The sequence below is a fragment of the Podarcis pityusensis genome, assembly GCF_964106645.2.
Source record: "Podarcis pityusensis genome assembly, chromosome: 3".
NCBI lineage: Eukaryota > Metazoa > Chordata > Lepidosauria > Squamata > Lacertidae > Podarcis > Podarcis pityusensis.
The window spans coordinates 52,321,028-52,343,382 of NC_138026.1; the positions used below are offsets into that span (position 1 = coordinate 52,321,028).

The window sequence follows — 22,355 nt, forward strand, 5'->3', positions numbered from 1 at the left end:
GCTCTTTGTATTTTTAATTGTTTTTTTTATAGGAATGGAACTGTTGGCCATCTTTGTATCTCTATCTCTCCATATTAAAATGTGGTGTGTACTGTATCTTAAATGACCGGATTGTATCTGAGCATTTCTGGTGAAAGCACTTTGCCTTTGGCTCTTTGCCCTCTTGTGTGTATTTATGAGTCTGCACCCTGATGACTTGTGTGTGCCCCACAGGTACCCCATAGCAGGCAGTATACTGCCACTGGCAAAAGCAGAGAAAGCACACAGCACCATAACTTCACAATTCAACCGTGCTTTCCCCCCTAAAATAAATATGTTTAGGGGTACTATCATCCTCAGTGTTGTTTTCATGGGATTGTTTCATTCTGTGTTTTAATTATGGGTGTTTTTAGTTAAATGTTTGTGTAACTGGTTTCTAAGGGATGCGGGTGGCGCTGTGGGTTAAACCACAGAGTCTAGGACTTGCCGATCAGAAGGTCAGCAGTTCAAATCCCCGCGACGGGGTGAGCGCCCGTTGCTCGGTCCCTGCTCCTGCCAACCTAGCAGTTCGAAAGCACATCAAAGTGCAAGTAGATAAATAGGTACTGCTCCAGCGGGAAGGTAAACGGCGTTTCCGTGCGCTGCTCTGGTTCTCCAGAAGCGGCTTAGTCATGCTGGCCACATGACCCGGAAGCTGTATGCCGGCTCCCTCGTCCAATAAAGAGAGATGAGCGCCGCAACCCCAGAGTCGGTCACGACTGGACCTAATGGTCAGGGGTCCCTTTACCTTTTACTTAACTGGTTTCTACACCTTGTAAACCTATTTTGGCAATAAGTAGAATATAAAGTCAACTAAAGACAACTTAACATGCCCTGCCCCCCAACCTCTCTCACTGCCAAGGAAAAGCAATAAATGAATAGAAAGAGAACCTACCCAAGTGATGCTGACACAAAACCTCCAGACATACACTATGTAGAATAATTTTATCACCCCCACCCCTCACCCTTCCCTTCCCTTCCAACCTTATACTGTATACAATATAAATGTCTCCCACTAAACGTAACAGATCAGTAGAAATGATTCTATGACCTGAAAAAGAGACAAGGCATGTACTTTTGTAACCCCCCCAAAATCCTTAATAAATATTATTTTTAAAAGATTCTCCCATGTGATTATTTGTCAAAAAAGGAAAGGAAGGAAGAAGTTTGTTCCATTTTCCAAGAACAGCTATCAGAGCTGTACCCAGTGGCGTAGCGTGGGTTGTCAGCACCCGGGGCAAGGCAAGTAATTTGCGCCCCCTAACCCGTGGATTTGCGCCCCCTAACCCTAACCCCCAGATGTTGCGCCCGGTGCGGCCGGCCCCCCCTGCACCCCCACGCTACGCCACTGGCTGTACCCCACTCCCCATATTAGTCCTGAATGATATTACATTTTATATCCCGACCTTCTTCTACAAAGGATTTCAAGACACTATACCCACAGGGCTATACCCAGTAATCTCCCCTTCCAAGCACTGACAAACTACAGACCAGTACAGCTTGAGCACAGTTGTGGCATCAAGTTCTTCTAGACAATGCATGCACAAACGCTTCTGCTGGTAAGATTGAGATCAAGGGAAGAAAATCACTCCAATTGGTCAAAAGGGCAGTGACTGTACAAGACAAGACTGTACAAGGCAAGTTGTACACCTGTACAACTCCTCCTACCAATAGTGCCTTGAATGTATTTCAGCAGAACCTGATGCTACACTGGTAGTGGTTCACAGGGCAGTAGCTTCAAATGTAAATGACAGCCTGAGACTATGGATGTCCCATTTCCTGCTTTGTATCTCATAAACCTGCCTGGGTGATTTAGTGAAGCTTTGCTGGTATAAATGGTTATTAATAACCCATGCACAACAGTGACAGCTGGTTGTAGTTGCCAAACCAGACAAAAGCAAGCAAGATTTGTGGTCAGCATTCCTCAAACATTTAATGAGAGACAGCTTCCATCCCATAGAGTTTGGCTGCAAGCTGACTCACCCAAAGCTGACTCTCGAGTTTCATCTCTTTCCAAGGGACTCCAATCCCAGTCCCTTAATTTATGATGGGCTTCAGTCTAAGAGCAAAAGTGGTGGCAATATGTAAAAGGAGACAGGAAAGGGGGGAGTATTTTTACTCTTCATACTCCATGGTTGTTGTTTTTTGTTTTTTTAAAGGAATTTCCTGTTGCTCCATGTGGGTCCATTAACATTTCAGTTAGGAAGCAATGGAATGGCTTATTTGAAAAAGATGTATTTATTTTCCTTCACCACCTGGGGATTTCCAACGTGGAAATGCAGTGCAATTCATGACAGCTGTCATTCCGTTTCACTTCCACTTTTCCTTTTGCTCATTTTGCTTATGTGAGCTACAAATAAAAGGTTTTAGAAACAAAACAACTAGTTGCCTGTAAATGTCTGGTGTGTGTGTGTGTGTGTGTGTGTGTGTGTGTGTGTCTGAGTGGAGGAAATTCCAGACTTGCTTGGACATAGTTTCTCACAGAAATTTCCTTGAAATGCAAAATTTCCTAATACTGAGGCCCATCAGCAAGACTCAGTCCCAGAGCCAACCCTACAAGAAGGAAGAGCAACCACAACACTGTGACATTTTAAAAGCTTAAGGTTGTTGGCTGTGACATTTCAGAGATTGTCACAAATGGTTACTAAGGATCTATTTTACTCTAAAAGTGTCACGTCTGAATATTGTGAATGAAACGTCTGAATGGAGAGGTGGGGTATCTATTTTGAAATCGAATGTACATTTTTATAAATGTGGCTTTTGCATTTGAACCCAACCTCACTCGTGTCACTGGTGTTAGCATCTCGCTTGTGATAAACAGCCTTCAATGCTTAAGGGTGGCTGATTGAAATGTGTCAGTGAAAACGCAAGAAGAGCCCTGCTGGATCAGGCCAATGGCTCATCTACTGTAGCATCCTGTTCTCACAGTGGCCAACCAGATGCCTATGTGATACCTGCAAGCAGGACCCAAGCCCAAGGGAAAACCATCCAGAACAATGTGCGCTGGAGAGACATAAGCATGGCCAAAGGGAACTGCTGAGTATCAAGTTAAGCCGTAGCCATAAAGTGTTTTATACAAAGTCAGAGAGTTAATCCATCTAGATCAGTATTGGCTACACTGCCAGGCAGCAGTTCTTCAGACAGAAGACTTTTCCAGGTCTTCACGGTAAGGGGCGGAGCAGTAAAATTCTGAACTGTACCATTCAGATTGCAGGTGAGCTGGAGGCTGTATTTCTGAATTCTCTCCATGCAAGAAGCTCCTTTCATATGGTTAACTAGCTGTGTGTGTGTGTGGTTAGCTATATGGTTAACTATCACATCATAGAAAAAGGCTTAGCCTTCTCCATAATATGTTTGTGTAACTGCATGAAATGTGCATTTTAGGTAGATAAATATTACAAAACATGAGGCCCTTAGCCTCAGAGTCTGATGTGGCACAGTCAAGAATTCAGTTGCTTCAGTCCAACCTATTTTGTATAAAATATAGATCAACTCTGAGTGTTATGGTCCCCATAGGGTGGGCTCTGCAGCTGATTGCAACCCCCACCCCCCACCTTTCCTCTTGCCCAAACGCCATTCATATTCATATAGATCATTTCAAAGTATGGCCATTTCAAGTCCTATAAAAACTCAGTGTGAATGCGAATGCACCGTTTGACAGCAAATTGAGTGGTCATCAGAACTTTCCCGCAATGTCTTAAATATTCATAGAGCATGAGGAGGTGCTGTGCAGCCATAAACTCCTTTTGATGTTTACATAAGAGATTGTAAAAGAACTATATATCTCAGAGTCACATAGCAAATACCACAGTGCCCAAAGGGCTTCAGGCAAGCTGCTGTCCCTTGAATCTAAGGAAAAGTCTGCTAGGACCCAAGAGAAGCAAAAACATTCACAAATGCTCGCACAGGAAGTTCATCCTAACTTGTACAGAGAGACCCCCAGCAAACTCTTCACAAAGGAGCATGAAAACATTCTCACAGACTAAATAGCAGTGCAACTCTATACATGACTACTCAGAGGGGCGTCCCACTGAGTTCAATGGTGCATGCTTCCGGGTAAGTGTGTTTCTGGGATGTGCATATAGGATGTCAGTCTTAGTCAAAGGCTGTGCCTTTCCATATACATAGCCTGAGATTTCTATTATGAATGAACAATGAAGACAGATAACAGCATTTAGAACAGTCACAGTAGATTTATTCAGCCTCTTCTGCCTTCATGAGTTAGGAGGGCTATTTCATGGTACACATATGTTCATTTATGTAAATGTTTGTTCATCACCTTAACAATATGTGTGTGTGTCTCGCACACACACATATATAACTGTTCCAGGCATTGTTAGAAGAGGAGTTGGTAATGTCACAGACACTAGCCAGTCTGCACCTGCCACAGCTGGATTTGCTTCATTCAAACTGTATCTACATCTGTGGGAGACAGACAGAGAGAGAGGGAGAGAATGGATAATTGAGTGAGATATGTTAGGTAAATGAGGAAAGAAGAGTACTTGCATACAATCATTTTAACTCCCAATTTGCTGCAGCTCCCTCCTGTGGTTGGCTTGCTTTGGGTGTCCTGTATGGCAAGCACCCAGGAGGCAGTGGCCATCTGCCTTGCTGGCCTGGCCTCAGAAGATTCCCTGGGCATTCCCCAACTATAAAAGGTGGTCCTGGCAGCAAGGCCAAGCTTGCTTAGAACATGGCGTCCCCACCCACCCTCTCTCAAGATGAGGTATTCTGATGAGAACATGGGTTGCTGCTGCCTGACAGAGTCTGAAACAATTTTAGCTCACACCTAATTGGCCCTTGGTGGTGAGGATTTTGCCTTCCACCCAATAAAAGCTGTCCCAATAAAGGCTGCTTGCATTGTTAGGCATATTAAATACATATTTCTGTCACAGCTCCAATAGGAAAAGCCCTAGGCAAGATCTGGACCTTAAGTGAGAGCCTCACATGGGGTCTTGGTGACAATGTGTTAGTCCTTGGTCTTTGCCTTGGTTTGGGTGGGGCATCTTTTGCCGCACAGCCCACATTTCCAGCTGGAACCATGATGCATGGCCTGCACCACAGTGGGATTTGTTAGGCTGGCAACACCCAGAAAGGGGCCCCAGCAAACAGGTTGTGCGTAGGATCAGACAGTAGGCAGGCTGCACAACCATTGAACCTTGCCCCATGCTGAGCTAACCTCATGTACTTCTGAAAGCAATGGAACCATGGCCTATTTTTGTCTATATTTGGTCTGATTTACTCTCATTCTGCTCTTGGAGGCAAGGCATCAGTGCATATGGTGCACAATAGTAAGCATTCACAACATACTATTCAAGACCTCGATATCATTTCCCATCTACTATTGTTGTTGTTTAGTCATTTAGTCGTGTCTGACTCTCCGTGACCCCATGGACCAGAGTACGCCAGGCCCTCCTGTCTTCCACTGCCTCCCGCAGTTTGGTCAAACTCATGCTGGTAGCTTCGAGAACACTGTCCAACCATCTCGTCCTCTGCCGTCCCCTTCTTCTTGTGCCCTCAATCTTTCCCAACATCAGGGTCTTTTCCAGGGAGTCTTCTCTTCTCATGATGTGGCCAAAGTATTGGAGCCTCAGCTTCACGATCTGTCCTTCCAGTGAGCACTCAGGGCTGGGCACCCATTTACTATGGGTGCACTCAAAGAGCCCCTGAATATAATGGTCCTGTTCACTGGTCCTGTTCACTGGCTGCAAATTTGGGGGCCCATATCTCTGATTTGCAGGAGAGTGGAATGTGTGCCCCTTGCCTTTAGCACAAGATGGCATGTGTGGCTTCTTCTACTTTTATCTTAACTTTATTTCACTATCAGGACTTCCAGGTACCCATTGGCTCATGCCATCTTTGTGCTGCTGTGTCCTGGATGACAGGCAGGCGATGGGAGAGGAAGAAGAGCTCATTGTATAAAGTGCTTCTACCACTGCTGAAGTTTTCAAACAAGGAAATAAATTTTGTCTTCGCTTACCTGACCTGACTATTTCTCTTTTCAGCTTCGTGGCAAGCTACAGAAGAATGATGGTGGCAGGTTAAGACTGGCCCATGATCCTCACTTGCACACTTTTCTGTAATTCTCCCCTCACTATGGTGGCTAATGCTCATTGGGAGTGGTAGAATAGAAGGGAGAGGGGCCAACAATAGGTGGAGACAGAGTCAATGCCAAGTGGAGACAATTTATTTTAGTTTTGCTCCCATTGTCCTCCTTGTTGAGTCCTACCAAGGCAATGCTGAGATGGAGGAGGAATAAGCTGACATCCAGTCCCAGTGCCTGGAGTGGACTTAAGTAAGAAAACAGGTGGGTGGGGACTCTGAAGACATACTGAGGTTGGTGGAACAGTGCCCCATTTGCTGTACTGGACCAACCTCCACTATCCCCTCAGGGGTTGGATGCTGGAGGAAGAAGAAGGCCAACATTTGCCGAGTGATTCTCTGAACGCTCTGAAGAACTGGCCAAGCTGTTCCATCTTGGCTGGCTACACAAGTGTATTATTAAAGGATACTGGGATATGTTCTCTGGCACACACTTTCAATTTGCTAAGGGAGCTGGCCAAGGGAGGAGCGGATTTGCCAATCCCCTGAGCACATTGATATTGTAGCATTAACAACATCTAGTTTGAGAAAGGAGGAGTGGAAGAAGGATAGGTCCTCTCGAATCTTGTTTCACCCCAGGGGCTTTTGGTCACTGATTGTTTCATTTTATAACTAAATAAAATAAAAAGTGAAACTTCCTTCCATAGTAGAGAGAACCTGGCTTGCTTCAATCTATAACAAAAGTAAATAAAATACATTACAAGAGGTTGGTATGCTAATACTTTATTGACGGGCATGCCAGTTAGTTTGAGCTAAAAAAAAACCCCACCCCTGTTCCTAATAAGAAGTTACAGCAGTTTCCCCCACTGGGTTAAAACAGCTAAAACCTTCAGGATTTCCCTTGTGTTTTGAAGCAATTTACTTCTTGAAAACAAATCCCTCACTTCCTCTTCTAGCAAGGGAAAAATGTTTTATTGCTGCACTGCTTGGTTTTGCAATGGCATGCTGCCACACACACACACACACACACACGCAGAGAGAGTTTCAATAAACACAAAACAAACTGTCAGCATGGTCATATCTGTAAAGTTAAAATGAAAAGCAGAACTTTAGCAGTGACCATTAGCTTTCACCAAGACAGTTTTTTCAAGATCTTTGTTCATGTTGAGACCACCACTGGTTCTTCACACTAGTCTTTATGGTGAATATTCACCCATTTCTATTTTCAATTAAAAAACAAACTGTTTGGGGGCAAAATATTGCCTGGAGTATTTGTGGAATGCCTCAGTGGGTCATCTTTCCCCACTCTCTCCACTACTGTGTGTTTGCAGTGCCTCCTCCTCCTTTTTTCTGGTTAGGGCTTCTTTCTCCTTCCCTAGAGTAATCCTTGCCATTCTGAGTCCACACAGTGAAGTGGCGACATCAGGTTTGGCCATATGATGATGTCACTAAGGGGGACTGATGCAAATTTAAATGGAAAGCAATGTTTCCAGAACCGGTCACAAAGATGTTTCCAGACAACTGGATTGCAGATTTTCTTCATTTTGAATAAATGAACACATTTGTTTTCTTTCACTGTAGTCTCTGAAAAATCCCTGAAAGGTGGTTGTCTGAAAATATCCCCATTCAGCAAGCAGCAGTGATTCACCTGCCAGGCGGTCAGGTAAACACCTCTGCCCCAACATGATGTCTACAACTGTGTTTTAGTCTGTAATTCTCTGTTAAATTTTTGTTCTTATTTGTTTATTTTTATTTTTATTTATACAATTTATACACTTTCTTAGTTATATCTAAGCCATGTACAAAAAACTCAATGAAAAGAAAAACCAGTTAAAATTATAAAATTAGAATTCAGTTAAAATGCCTGCTAGAATAATAATAATAATAAAGCCTTCAGTAGATGCCTGTTGTTTAACTGAAAGGGGGGCTTTTTGACCTCAGCTGGAAGAGAGTTCCATAAAACTGGGCCACATGGCTCCTGGTGGATACAAACCATACATCTGAGCTATGGGGGACCACTGACAGTCACACTGCCCCCAGATACCTCTGTGATCAAGCAGGGGATGGATGGTATTCTGGACCCAAGTCATTATAAAGGTAAAGGGACCCCTGACCATTAGGTCCAGTCATGGCTGACTCTGGGGTTGCGGCACTCATCTCACTTTATTGGCCGAGGGAGCTGGCGTACAGCTTCTGGGTTATGTGGCCAGCATGACTAAGCCACTTCTGGCGAACCAGAGCAGTACACGGAAACGCCGTTTACCTTCCCACTGGAGCGGTACCTATTTATCTACTTGCACTTTGAGGTGCTTTCAAACTGCTAGGTTGGCAGGAGCAGGGACCGAGCAACAGGAGCTCACCCCGTCGCGGGGATTCGAACCGCCGACCTTCTGATCGGTGAGTCCTAGGCTCTGTGGTTTAACCCACAAGAACCTATGCTGTTATCCACTTCAAGAATTACTTTCCAAACTGAAAAGTGGGCTCAAATATATCTTAAGGAAATTAATAACCACATCCAGGAAGGCTTAGCTCATATAAAAGATGAAAGGGAAAATTACGTATTTCAAAAAACAAAATACAGGTCTGCTGATAAAACTTAGTCCCATTTTTTGTGGCAACCCTGTGTTTTTCGTAATATTCTATATGCATGGATTTTGCTACTTTATTTTTTCCTTTAAGAACATATTGTATGTTACCGAAGCCTCTAAACGCCAAAGCCAACTTCACCAAATTACTGTGCAAAAATATTAGAGATTAATAGAGCTGATGTCTTAAATTTCCACCAAATTGTTTTTGCTCAAATGACATAATTTAACATTATATTTTCAAAACTGCATATTACATAAAAGTCCGAGATATACCTCTGAGAGTAGTTCGGAGTTGCTCAGCACTAACTGAGGTGGAATTTAATGCATTGTGTTTTCAGTTCAGAGCGGGGCTAGTTCTTTTACCGTTCTAGTTTGTCTGCTCCTAAAAATCACCAGTGAAGAGTTTCACTAACCAAATATTTGTTTGCAGAAAAAAGCGATTTGCTGGCGTTCGCATAATTGACCACAGTAATTATAGAGAAAGCTATTTGTGTGTTATTTATAATTCTGCTGGATAGCTTGTTTTGGCAATATATAAAATCTAAGTCTTTAATCCACAAGAAACATGTTTTCCAAAGCCTATTTTGAAAATTATGGGGGTTTTTTGGGGGGAGAGGGGAGGAACTTGCAGTTCCTCATATATTCCATAAACTATACAGTTCTTACTTAGTACTTTGAATTTTAAGGAACTAGATAGCTGTGGGTGTTGAATGGCAATTTATTGAGGCAGCCTATAAACAGGTAATGTGAGCTACCATCACTGCCCAATCAATGTGTCTTAGCAATGACCTGGATGGGCTATATCCAAAGGTGAGAAGGTCATTCAAAATGTCAACAAGGCCAGCTGGAAAGCTTGGATGTAGACAACATCAACTCATTAATAGACTTAAGGCTATATTCAACAGTCATATGGTAAGAATTTTGGTTACCATACCAACCTAGACCAAATTCAAACCAGTGACCTAGGGCTGAAAGACTCCATATCATATTGCCACCCCCCTGGGCCATTCAGACTTTGCAATTGTAGCTTTTAATGCTTGGTTAGGAATTCATGCAAGAGACTAAGAAAATTAAAGCTGTCTACTTCCCTGGTAGTAAGGAAGCAGACCCCCTCCCCAAAGTAGACTCATTTAGAAAGACATATGGAACTTGTCAAGTTTTTGATATTTCTTTTGCATTTTGCTCTTGAAGATACCTTAAACTCCACTGATCGGAGAGAAGAATAGTATTCTCTCTCTACACCAGTCATTTTGGGAATGGATTTCATTCTTTCTTTCTGAATTAAAATGAATTACTAATGTTTCAGTAGCCGTGTTGGTCCCATAAATTAAGACACATAAACCAAAAAGTGCACTCTTATTGAGTAAGTTCCATTGTGTTAAAAGATGCTTACTCCAAGGGAAGGGTGCATAGTTTCAGAAGTCCAAATATGGCAGCTAAGATTCCAAAACACATGGTCCTTTCTTCATAATGTAGTTTGCAGCAGGTTTACTCAGATGTCCCATTAACTTCAATGAGCCTCACTCACTAGTAAGTGTGTATAGGAATGCAGCCATAGTCTCTCAGTGGAATCAATATCTTATTTTAATTCCTTCCTGCTCCATGTAGATGCCATTTTATAGCATTTGACAGATGTAAAAGATAGAATATATATATGCTTCCTCTCTATTTTTATTGTTGTTCTTGTCATTTCCAATTTTTACTTGGGGAAGTTGGTCTGAATGGAATTTTATTCTGTTATAATTATTGTTTATTGAATTTATATACTGCCCTATACCCCGAAGTCTCAGGGAAGTCTCACAGCATAAAATCAAAATATAAAACCACCAAATACATAATCAAATTTAAATGTAAAAACGTGAGCAAATCCTGAATTAAGCTCGGGTTGGCTGATATATCACAATCCACTAACCCACCTTTGAAAAGTGACAGTGTCCCACCATTTCTTCTGAAAGCCACCGCCACCATTGCCCTCTGTTGCAGGATGTTCCTCTTTGTTGAAGCCCCCTAAGCTTGCTGGCTACCCCCATGTGAGGTGCAGAACACCAGGTAGTTTCTAGTGTAGGACTTCTGCTTGTGCAATGGAATGTTCTCCCCTTCTCCTTCCCCTGTGCACCCCCAAAATCATCTCTAGGGGTTCCCCCAACCCTCTAGAGCAGATTTGGAGAGTGTGCAAGGTACAGAGAAGTGGAGAAAGTCTTGTTGCACAAGTGAAAATCCTTGTATGTCATGATGCATTCACTGCATATTGCCCACTGTCCCATTCCCAGTACTGAAGTATGGTCCAACTGCTAGTATGTTTGGCTTCTGAACATGGAATGAGTGGGTGTCATCTTTTCCTTCATCTCAAGCAGCAAAATGTCTTGGAACAACTCTGGGAAATTCAGGGAGAATCCTGTGTGTTGTATTTTGCCCGTTGCACCAATTCCATCCCCACAGTTCTGTAAGGCAGCGGCGTAGCGTGGGTTGTCAGCACCCGGGGCAAGGCAAGTAATTTGCGCCCCCTAACCCGGGGCAAGGCAAGTAATTTGCGCCCCCTAACCCGGGGCAAGGCAAGTAATTTGCGCCCCCTAACCCCTAACCTGCCGCCGCTGCCAGCTTCTTCTTGCTGCTGCCTGGTCTGGTCTGGTGTGGTTCTCTCCCGCGCTCAGCGCTGCGCTGGGCGGCCGCTGCACTGTCCCTCCCCCAGATAGTCCCTCGCTCTCTCTCCGCACCGCACGCCTGGCACCCACCCCCTCCACAGTGGGCGGCGACCCAGCGGCTCGGATCGGATTCGCACAGCCAGCACTGCAGTGAGAGAGAGTGAGTGAGCCAGGTAGGGGCAGAGAGCTGCGAGTGCAAGCGCGCCCCCCCAGATGTTGCGCCCGGTGCGGCCGGCACCCCCTGCACCCCCCACGCTACGCCACTGCTGCAAGGTGAAGATGGGAAATCGGCATAGCTCATGCAAGTCACCTTGTCCACAGGCCATCGTGATGCTAAGGGTTCAGAAGCATTATGTGTGTACAAGGTCACAACAAACACCTCAGTAGTTCCAATGTGAGATAAACTGCAGAACTTTCCATTTCTTTGTAGGACAGAAAGGCTTGGCTTCAGGTTGTTTGTTTTAATTTGTTTGTCAGTTAATCTAATTTGCTGATTATTTAAACAGGAATTTAATTCTTACTGATGCATGGGAGCTTGTCTGTTGCAAGAGAAAGTATTTGCAGCTGTCATGCCTGCCAGCTTCTGTTTGGACACTAAAGCAGACTTAACTAATTAGGAGAGCTTTCCATCTGGTAAACTCTGTGTGAGCACAGCTCAGAGCCAAGTTCTGAACCACGGCTGGTACTGGTCAACTGACATAGGCCAAAAAGATGCAGAATGGAAGCTCCTGTCATTTCTCTCTGATATAAGACCACATGAAGAAATGTGGGCGTTAAATATCGTAAACAGTATACATCCGCAGGATAATAAGTGCTATATCACTTTCACCATATGCAAATCATGCAAAGGATCACATCCAGGTTCATTTGATATTACATGAATCACTATTCTCTCCCTCTAATAGAAAGCTAATGTGCTGTTGACAGGATTGTAACCAAAGCAGGACCACTGAGGAACAAGAGAGAGTTAACAGTGTTCTTGGGTGAACACCATTTTGGAAGTACTTTTTTAAAAGACACTCAATAGAACAAAGAAGATAAAACAACAGCAGCCCAGTGAGGTCTGAGGATACTCAATAGTCACAGACTATCAGCTGGAAAAGAAACAGCTCCCTGTTTGTGGAATGCTCTCCTCAGGGAGGTTTGCCTGGCGCCTTCATTATACACCTTTAGGCGCCCGGCAAAAATGTTCCTCTTTCTCAAATTTCCAAATGGGGCTGAAGCTAAGTGATAATGATGTATACAAGACCACGTAGTGCTCAGAGAAAGCACAGGTAGAACTGCACTGAGCCAGGGCTACATTAGCAGTCCAGGTTAGTGCCTGCATGGTTGATTATTCCTGCATATACAAAAATAAAATAAAAATCCTTGCTGTAGAAACGTAGCATGTGGGATGCAGAGCAACCTATTCTAGATGTCTTCCTGACATACTAGATTTCCACATACAAGGAATTTCCCACAGGGGAAGCATTTCTTTAAACAAACAAACCTTCTTTGCATGCTGAAGCGGTTTAGTCTCAGGGTGGGGATTTTACTAGTAGTATAGATCAACTCAAATGCTATAATAGTGGACTTCCAGTTTGAAATCTATTTATAGAGCAAACATTAATATGCACTGCCTTCTGTGTTTAGAAAACCAGTATGTCAACGCCAAAACATTTTATTTTAGAATCAGAAGATAAAAGTGCTGATAAACAGTATGCTAATCATATTTGTGGAGAAGTAAACAAGTCAGCTAAAGGGTGACCTCACTCAAAGGGATGTGGTTTGGATACTATATGTAACACACTACATTGAGTAAATAAAAAAGCCCTAATAGCAGGAGTAAAAAATGCCTAACCGCAATTTGCATGTTACCAACAAACTTGATTACACTTGCTGCTTGATCCCGTTCGGAAGAAAGTCCTGATGTGATCAGTTGGATTTAAGGGCAAATAAGAGTAATTAGAAAATAAATAAACTAGTATATAAATAAATCAAAAGACAAGAGGCTTAAAGCTAGAGTTTATTGAAGGTCCCCAGTTCTCCAAATTCAACATCTAATTTCAAATGCATTTTGCCCTAACTGAAAAGTTTCAAGTCACAACTGAAGGTTTGTCAGGTGAATAATAAGCCATGATGTAGTCATAGAACAGTGGTATCTCTTAGGGATGGGCATTTGTGGCCTTAGTATTGAGACAAATCAAAGTCAAAGTGTGATGTCAAACTCAGGGCCCCTAAAAAGCCACAGTGTTATGTTGTTCTGTTTCTGTGACCCATATGTTAACATAGCTGTATGCCTTCCTATATCTCTTGACTTTAACCAACTAAGTTTTACTCAAAGTTGGTTCACTGAAATTAATCGACCTAAATTAGTCATCTCCATTCATTTCATTGAGGGTATTCTGAGTATGATTAACAATAGATAGAACACACACTGTTTCCCTAGATCACATCTTATTAGGCAACCAGTGGACATCTTTTAAGTGACTGTCATTAACAGCAGAACAGACTATGCTGTGTGTTGTATTATTTTCTATTCTTATCTCTCATTCATGGGATACAGTTAATCTATTTTCTGTGCAATATTTTCATCTACCTCTGGCTACCCATAAAACCATTGTTAAAAAAACCCAATAGGCTTCATTTCCTTGCAAAAATTTATTGTAGGAAGAGGAAGACTAATTTATTTTACTAGTGGAAATGGTCACCCTTGTGTCTCCAAAACAACAAAAATCTCATAGAACCATTCCCCTTAAGTAAACGAATAAGGCTGCAATCCTATCCACTCTTTCCCAGGAATAAGTCCCATTGAATTCATTGGTCTTACTTCTGAGTAGACATACATACATAGGATTGTGCTGTTAAACTATTAGTGATGATGTGCCACTTAATGGTGATATTTTATCCCACTTCAGTGTAATTCCCCAAGGCAACTTTGATATATCTCATCATTCATGGCAATTTGTAAGTGGGAGCTCATTCTCAAGATGAAGGATTTCTCCCACTAGTTTATTCATGGTTGTCTTCATTTTTCCGGTATTCTAATTTTTCCATTGATTAATTAAAATCATTCTCGCTCCACAAACTTAGCTAAAAGAGAGAAAGAGAAAGGAAAGGAAGGGTAAGCATAAATGCCAAAACATATTTTTTCCCAGGGTTTTCACACAGCTCTAATTCACACTGCAGTCACACACCAGGATGTGTCTGAAAGAAGTTTGGCGTTTCCTGCTTATGCGTGCTTGGAATGCCTAACCTCTGAGATGTCAAGAAGTCAAGTGGGTCATGGGTACAAGGCCTGATCCACAGGTTATGTTTTTGTGGTTTGCAGATATGAAGCACGTAAACAGCCCTTTGATGGTTTAGGTTTGATAGATTACACAGTTTAAGGAAACCACCAGATTAGCTTGTGGGTGTTTCTGAAAACGAATGGCGTATTTTGCGTTCCTGACTTCAAGGGAATATTGTAGTTCGTAATGAAAACAAAACAAAAGGCATAAAATAAAAAGGGAGGCATATTGGAGCAGGCATTAGATAACGGAGCAATACCTCATCACAACTACAGTTGAAGAATGGGGTTCTGTTAATCCTTTCACATTTTTATGTGTATTTGAATTCCCCTCTTGTAAAGGTGGCCATCAAAACAGATTCAACATTGCAATGAGACATGTCTCAGATATTGTTACACCCAACTGAGACCTTAGGAGCACCCCAGGTGCCTGTGTGTAACTAGCTCTCAATTCATTTCCCTGGGGAAGGAATAAAGCTTGCACATATGAAGGCGAAACAAGAAAGGAGATGCGCACAGGACTGCACCTTCCATTGAAATAAATGAAGAAGCCTCGTTTTGGGAGATTTCATATGCACATTGGAGTTTCTGCACTCTCAAGAGATTGCTGAATCTGAATAGAGATGTTTGATGCAACCATGTGGTTGCATACTGTGGTTTTGGAATTTTTTTTGCCTTAAAACGGTGCTCATACATAAAACACCGTGGGAATGAATCTTCAGGGCACTGCCTTTGCTGGATACACACCCACTTCAAGCACTTCTGTCCCATGTCAGTCAGATGATATTTTTCTCATACATCAACTACTGAGAAGTTTGCTTTTTAAAAAAATATTCCATAAAGAACACTGGGCTGCAGATTACCAGCCTCTATCAAATGCCCATTGCTATTTGTGTGCCATGCACAGTTCTTTCACATACAGACTAAGGGCACATACCATGGGTTGAAGTTGTAAGGACTTTATTGTACTCAATATAACTATCTAATCACAACAAGCAATATATTGATTTGACTGCCTCTGTATTGATCTCCTTTAGGTTATAGATGGAGGAAGGAAAGAGAGGGAGACTGCATACACACTCCCTTTTATGCTTCATCCAGCACATTCCCACCATGGTTTGGGAAATGGTGAACATACTGTTATCCACAATTAATATCTATTTTGTCATTTCTTGTGCTATATGTGTTTTGATGCATTTTTATTTTGAGGATTAACTAAGAGGGACAACCATGAGGTGTTGTTGTTGTTGTTGTTTGGGGAAAAGGTGGGATATAAATGCAATAAAAAAATGATAAATAGAGAGTAAATAAGTCCCAATGAAAATCATGCACAAGGCTGGAATGTGAAGGTCTTAGGAGGCCAATGCTTCTTCTGGTTCAGTAATCAGCACTGCTAGGAGCGAAAAGTATTCACTCCAGCCTAGAAATTGTCCATCCTTTACCTCATGCTAAATAGGCCTTATCTCATACCAAAAAACCATGGGAACAAGATGGAGCTCTGACAAAAACATCCATGATAGATGGCAAATTTATGAGCCTCTTCTAAAATTACCCCATTACCTGGCCTGTGTTCTGGCTTGCCAAGAAAGGAAAAGCAGCTCTAGCTTTGTGCTCTGAGGTAAGTTCAGCCAGACAACTCATTTCTTGCCTTTTCTGTCAGTCATTGAAGGCCATTCTATACCAGCAGATATCTAAAGCTTTCACTTTAGATAGGGGCATGTTGAGGGCTGGGTTTTTCTTATTCTGAAACACCTGCCTAACTTTATGCTATGAATTTATTTTATTGTGATTTTAATTTATGTCAGCCACACTGAGTGGGGCATAAGCCTCAGAAAAACAGGGTAGAAATCTTGGGAACAAATAAATAAAATTTACTTCAAGGCTTCAAATACACTCAAGAGCCTCCTGTTTTCTCCCCCAGAAGAGCATAATCAAGTGTCGTTCTTGTTGTTTTTCACATGACTTTTCATGACCTTCTTCACTCTTTCCTGGAACTTGAATAATACTTCTAAATGTTACTTCTCAACATGGTAATTATGATGTCTTATTTGCCTTTGCCTTCGTTTTAATAATACCAATGCTTCATCTTTGTGGGAAGTGCCTTCACATAGCAAAATCTTCACCACTCCTTCAACATACAGAAATCTAATAAGCCTATATAATTTTTTTTACCATTGAGAACCGAGCTACTCATGATACTAATCAAAGGGAGCTGGTAGAAATGTGCAGGAGGTGTATTTTGTTCCCCGGGGAGTTAAAAAAACAAACAAACCCTCCATCTTCATCCTATCACAGAGATCTTCCAGCTGAAGTCAATGGGAGTTTCATCACTTTATCACTTGACCAATAACAGGATTAGACCCCTGGGCAGTATGTGGCATAAAAAGGGTTTTGGTCATAGAACTCAAAGTTAGAATAGCATTAGAAACTGTCCTACTGTGTCCATCACATCAATACTACACACAAGTCTTTAGTTCCTAAGTAAACATTACTTTTTATCCAGTCAGGTCATATAGATAGTTCCTTTATTTATAGGAGAGCACAGAAGTGTTATTATAGGTCCTTATAAATATTTTAATTATTTATCTTTCATTTTAAAAAGACTTAGGACTTTGAAATTTCAAATACAGTGGAATCTTGGTTCTTGAACACCTTGGTACTTGAACATTTCAGCTCCTGGATGCCAAAATCCAGATGTAAGTGTTCCAGTTTTTGAACATTTTTCAGAAGCCAAATGTCTGATGTGGTTGTCGGCTATTGTTTCCAGGGCGCCTGCGCCAATCAGAATCTGCGCCTTGGTTTTCAAACATTTTGGAAGTCAAACGGACTTCCGGAACAGATTATGTTTGAGAACCAAGGTACCACTGCATACAATATACTATGGCAGTCACACTATATGCTCAGTTAGAAAGCAGTGGCTTGCTTTGTACACATTAGAAGTGGATTATGCAACATATTTTTACGGGGGGATGTCACTGCAAGGTGGAGTCCCCCCCTTTCTTTATTCATGATTATAAATGTATAAATGTCACACAGTGGGAAATGGTATATGTGCACTGAACACTGGTATATGTGCCCCTGGATGCAATAATGCTATTTTATTGCAATACACACAAAAGGGAAACAGAAAGGTCCATGGCTATTACTAGCTCAACTCTTTCCCATATCAGCATTTTATATAATAATGACTTGCAGCCTGAAAATCCCACAGAATATAAAAATAACACATGGGTTTGGATCCTAAGCCTTGATTCAATGAATGGAAGGGCTCCTTACATTCAAGGAAGGCTTTCAGTCCATGGTGGATCCAACTGGCAGAAGGATAGAGATAATTTCCACTCATTCCCCTCTTCCTCTGAAGCATCTCTCCTCCGTTGTTGGTAGAGAGATACTCCCACTGGTGGAAAGAAATCTGAACTCCAAGTGTCGTATTCAACTAAGTTGAGTAGACCCATTGAAATTACCAGACTTAACTTCATCATTTATCATTAATTAAAATGGGACTACTCTGAGTTAAACTTAGTGGAACCTTCCATGTACTTTAGGAGAAAGCTCCCAAGAGGCATCACCCTAAACATCAGTGCCTTTGTGAAATCAAATACTAATTTTCACTCTTATAATTACATGCCCAGCATTTTTCATGCCTCGTGCTACAAAAAGGGTGAACACGGCCATTCTTGACAGCCTTGGAAGCAAAGGATCAAGAAGCAAATATGGACACGAAGAGGTGAGCAACAGCCAGCACAGCCATTTCAATGTACAGGTATGTATCACTTCACACTGCCGTAAATAGCCCTGAAGCTATTTACAGGGACAACAGCACACAATAATCAATGAAAGTCCATTTACAGTGAAACAAATATACTAAAAGTATTTGTCTGCAAAAATCACCCAACAACATAAATAATCACCCCATCCACATAAGGATGAAAATAACAAAATACGTAATGAAAAGATTGATCACTGACACTGTCCAAATGATTTGGAGAATAGAAATATCTTTGCCTGGTGCTGGAAGGATGACAAAGTCAACCTTTGAAATATAATTTTCTTTCAATGGTCTTATATCCTTCTCTTCCTCCTCCTATTATTGTTAGTAATAGTATATTACTAGTGAGCCAGTGTGGTGTAGTGGTTAAGAGCGGTAGTCTCGTAATCTGGGGAACCGGGTTTGAGTCTCCGCTCCTCCACATGCAGCTGCTGGGTGACCTTGGGCGAGTCACACTTCTTTGAAGTCTCTCAGCCCCACTCACCTCACAGAGTGTTTGTTGTGGGGGAGGAAGGGAAAGGAGAATGTTAGCCGCTTTGAGACTCCTTAAAGGGAGTGAAAGGCGGGATATCAAATCCAAACTCTTCTTCTTCTTCTTCTATATTAAACAAGTTATTGGTTTATTATACAAAAAGTTCTTCAAGTGATTTACAACATATTTAAATACAAAAGCATAAGTAACAGTAAGTTATGATATGAACACATTTACACAAAAGCATGTGCAATTCAGTAAAAGCAATAATACCCCCCTCGCCCATTGCAGGAGCAGAAAGCTTTAGCAGCACACAAGCTAGGAATGTCATCATTGTCCATCAAAAACCTGAGGGGAAATGTTAAGTTTTTACCTGATGAATATCAGTGGGAGCAGTGAACGGCTAACAATATAAATGAATAAGATGATCATAAATTACAATTAAAATAAATAAAAACATCATTCACACAACCAGAGGAGCCAACTCTTAGGGGCTGTGGGGGCTTTCACCACCACAATAAAATATTTGATGGGGCTGGCCCCCCACAAAGTTGATGGGAGTCTCCATCAAATGGTGTTTGTGCACTGCATCATGTGATCGATTATGCAGGGCGGGGCTTACCTGGGCCCCCACAATATTTTATTCAAGTTGGCACCACTGCACAAAATTGCAACAAAACTGCCACAGAGGTGGAAGATTTAGGGTTCATCTATATGCCCACTTGTCTCATACCTAGAAAGCACGGTTTTATACTTGACCCCCCTGATTCTTTCCCAAGGAAAACCTGCTCTTTAGTTCTAAATCGGAGCAAACATCAATCCAGAGAAAACCCAGAGCGATTTTCCCCAGGAGAAAGCAGCTGGACAAAAGGAAGTATGGATGAGCCCTTAATAATTACATTCCAAAGGCCTGGAAAGGTTTTTTAACTATGCCTATGTATTGCTAACATGTGGGGTAGCCAAACTTGCAATTCCACACCCACAGCGCCTAGTGTAAAGGGTGCCACCGCCACGTTGACCAAAAAGGTTATTTGGGCAACTTCTATTTGTAATGGGAAATCAAATTATTTAGTTTGTTTGTGAGATAGACAACTGGCTGGATCTTGTTTTTCATTCAGGCTGATGGGAAAGTTTGTGTCACAAAATTAAATTGCAAGAGGCACATGAGGCTTTGGCCTTGAAAAATGTGCTGTCTCCCCAATTGCTTTCCTGAATGTGGCCAAGTATCAAAGAGCAACATCTGCCCTCATTTTAGCTTTAACAGCAAGATGTTGCTTTAGGGTGGTTCTTTAAGATGATCGCTGCCTTCAGGCTTAGTTAAGGCTTTGAACTATGTAGATGCTTGCTGTTCAAAGCCTTTCTTCTCTGCTTCCCCACCCCCTCAGAAAAAGCAGAAGCTAACAGTTGCCATATTTTTCACTTTTACATCCAGATGCACTGCCCCACCTTTCATATCCTCTCTCTCTTCTCTCCTCTTCTCTCTCACCTACCCACCCGGCTTCTGCAACCAGTCTCGTAAAACTATCAACCAAACACAACTGAATGTCACATACACACACACTTAAAAATAACATTGTCATCTTGGCTTCTTTCTTGTTATCTGGTTGACAGGAAGCAGTTAATAGAAACAATGTGCTCTGCCACTTAAAAAGAATTGGGAATTTTAAAAAAAGAAATCTATCAGACGCAAAAATATTTCGTGCTTAACAGAGACATGCATCACACACAGAGAAAGACACACACAGAGAGAGAGAGAGGGAGGGGGAGAGAGAGAGAGAGAGAGAGAGAGAGAGAGAGAGAGAGAGAGAGAGAGACATAAAGAGTTTAGATCTGAGTTTTAAGTAGGTGGAAAAGTATATGACATTGTTGCAATAATTTTGCTCCATGCCAGTGGCAGGGGAATGTGATCCACCACTAGGTATGTTTTCACAAAGGGCTTGGAAAATATTTGAGCAGGGCCTCTTGTACAGTATGCCATTTTTACAATCTAAGTTTTTCTTGGAGGCTACTTTCCGTGTTGGTGCTACTTAAAATTTTGAGATGTGAAGGTTGGATACAGGAAGTGGGGGTGGTGGGGGCTCTATATTTTCCAAGGCTCAAAAAAGAAAGAAAGAAAGCAAGAAAGCAAGAAAGAAAGAAAGAGAGAGAGAGAGAGAGAAAGAAAGAAAGAAAGAAAAGGAAGTGGAGACTTATTTTTTAATGGTAGAAAAATTGAAATTATTCTTTTGCAGGCAGGGAAATACAGAAGTAAAATAATTTTAAAGACTATATAAAATAATGCTCCTTCCCCTAATAATATGGTTCAGGCTCCCATTCCTGCCAGAACACAGTTGAGTGGGGCCCTGTCAGTGTGCCAGCCAACCTGCAAACTCTTCTACACTCCAAGCCTACTTCTCTCATCCCTAGGTATGGACTGGATGGATCTTGATGCCTCCCCACCCCCCAGTTACATGCCATGTTTGGACTTCCCCTGAAGACACGGGGTGTAAACACAGGGCCTAGGTACATTGTCTGCTTTTCAGATCTTTGCATGATTAGTGTCAAGGTCTGGAAAGAGTTTTTGGGAATTTGGTTGAATAAAATTAGAAACTCCATGACTGAGAATTCTGAGAGAGGTTTTCAAGTGTGTTCTCCTGAAGGTGCTTTAAAACCTTATTCAGAGCTTTTCCTAATTACACACAGGTCTCAAAAGCAGTCAATAAGCCTAGGGATGTTGTGTGGGGGACTTGCATGCTTGCTTCCACCACCTCATCTATTTCTTTTACGCGTTGTGCATTCTGCTGAATGCCTCAACATAGCTCCTTTCCATGCTGCCTTTAAGTTTTGAGATGAGGTCTTTGCAAGGTGTCCTCAGTGGGACCCAGTCCACACCACCTTTCAGGGGGAGAGGACAAAGTGGGCAAAGAGTGGTGCTCCATAAGTTTTGATTTCACTTTGGAAACCAAAGTGAGTGCTGCTGTTGAGTGCAGACCATTTTCCTTCCCCTCTGCTTTTGCCTTGTCTTACCCTCCACTGCATAGGAATCAGGTGTGATAGGTGAGGAACAGCTGGTTTGCACTGCAGACATGCCAGGGTGGCCCATTGCTTCTCATGAAAAAGAACAGATGCTCATTAAGGTGTGGAAAGGCAACCACTGCTCTGCTTTCCTATGGAAGACACCATTGCCTTCTGATTTCAGCTATAGATACACAGTTTCCCCAGTGCTTCCATTTACAGAACTATTTGAAAGCATGTTTTTTTTTAAAAAAACATGAGTGTCTCTAGATCCCCTGCACTCTTTACAAGCTGTAAGTTACATTAGCATGAGAATCGGTCATGCTGGGAATTTATGTAGAAAACACAGATCTTGGGCCATACTGACCTGCCAAGTTAAACCTTCATTTGTTTGCAATAACCATGTTGTGTAATTCCAGAAGCATGGAAGAAATATTACCCAGCCTCCAAACCATTAGCAAATGTGCTAACAGGAAGACTTTTCCACTGGGTTTAACACCTTGCTCCCAACAGTTTTAAACAAGGAAAGTGAGAAGGTGACACACAAAATGACTTACTGGAC

General features: G+C 42.0%; 1 long non-coding RNA gene across 1 annotated transcript in view; it reads right to left on the reverse strand.

The window, feature by feature from the left end:
* Positions 1 to 4,191: 4,191 nt before the first annotated feature.
* The window catches only part of LOC308474320, a 43,482-nt gene continuing 25,318 nt past the window's right edge, over positions 4,192 to 22,355 (reverse strand). The window contains exon 3 of the long non-coding RNA XR_013984655.1: positions 4,192 to 4,440. This is a non-coding gene — a long non-coding RNA (uncharacterized lncRNA). The remainder of the gene's footprint in view (positions 4,441 to 22,355) is intronic.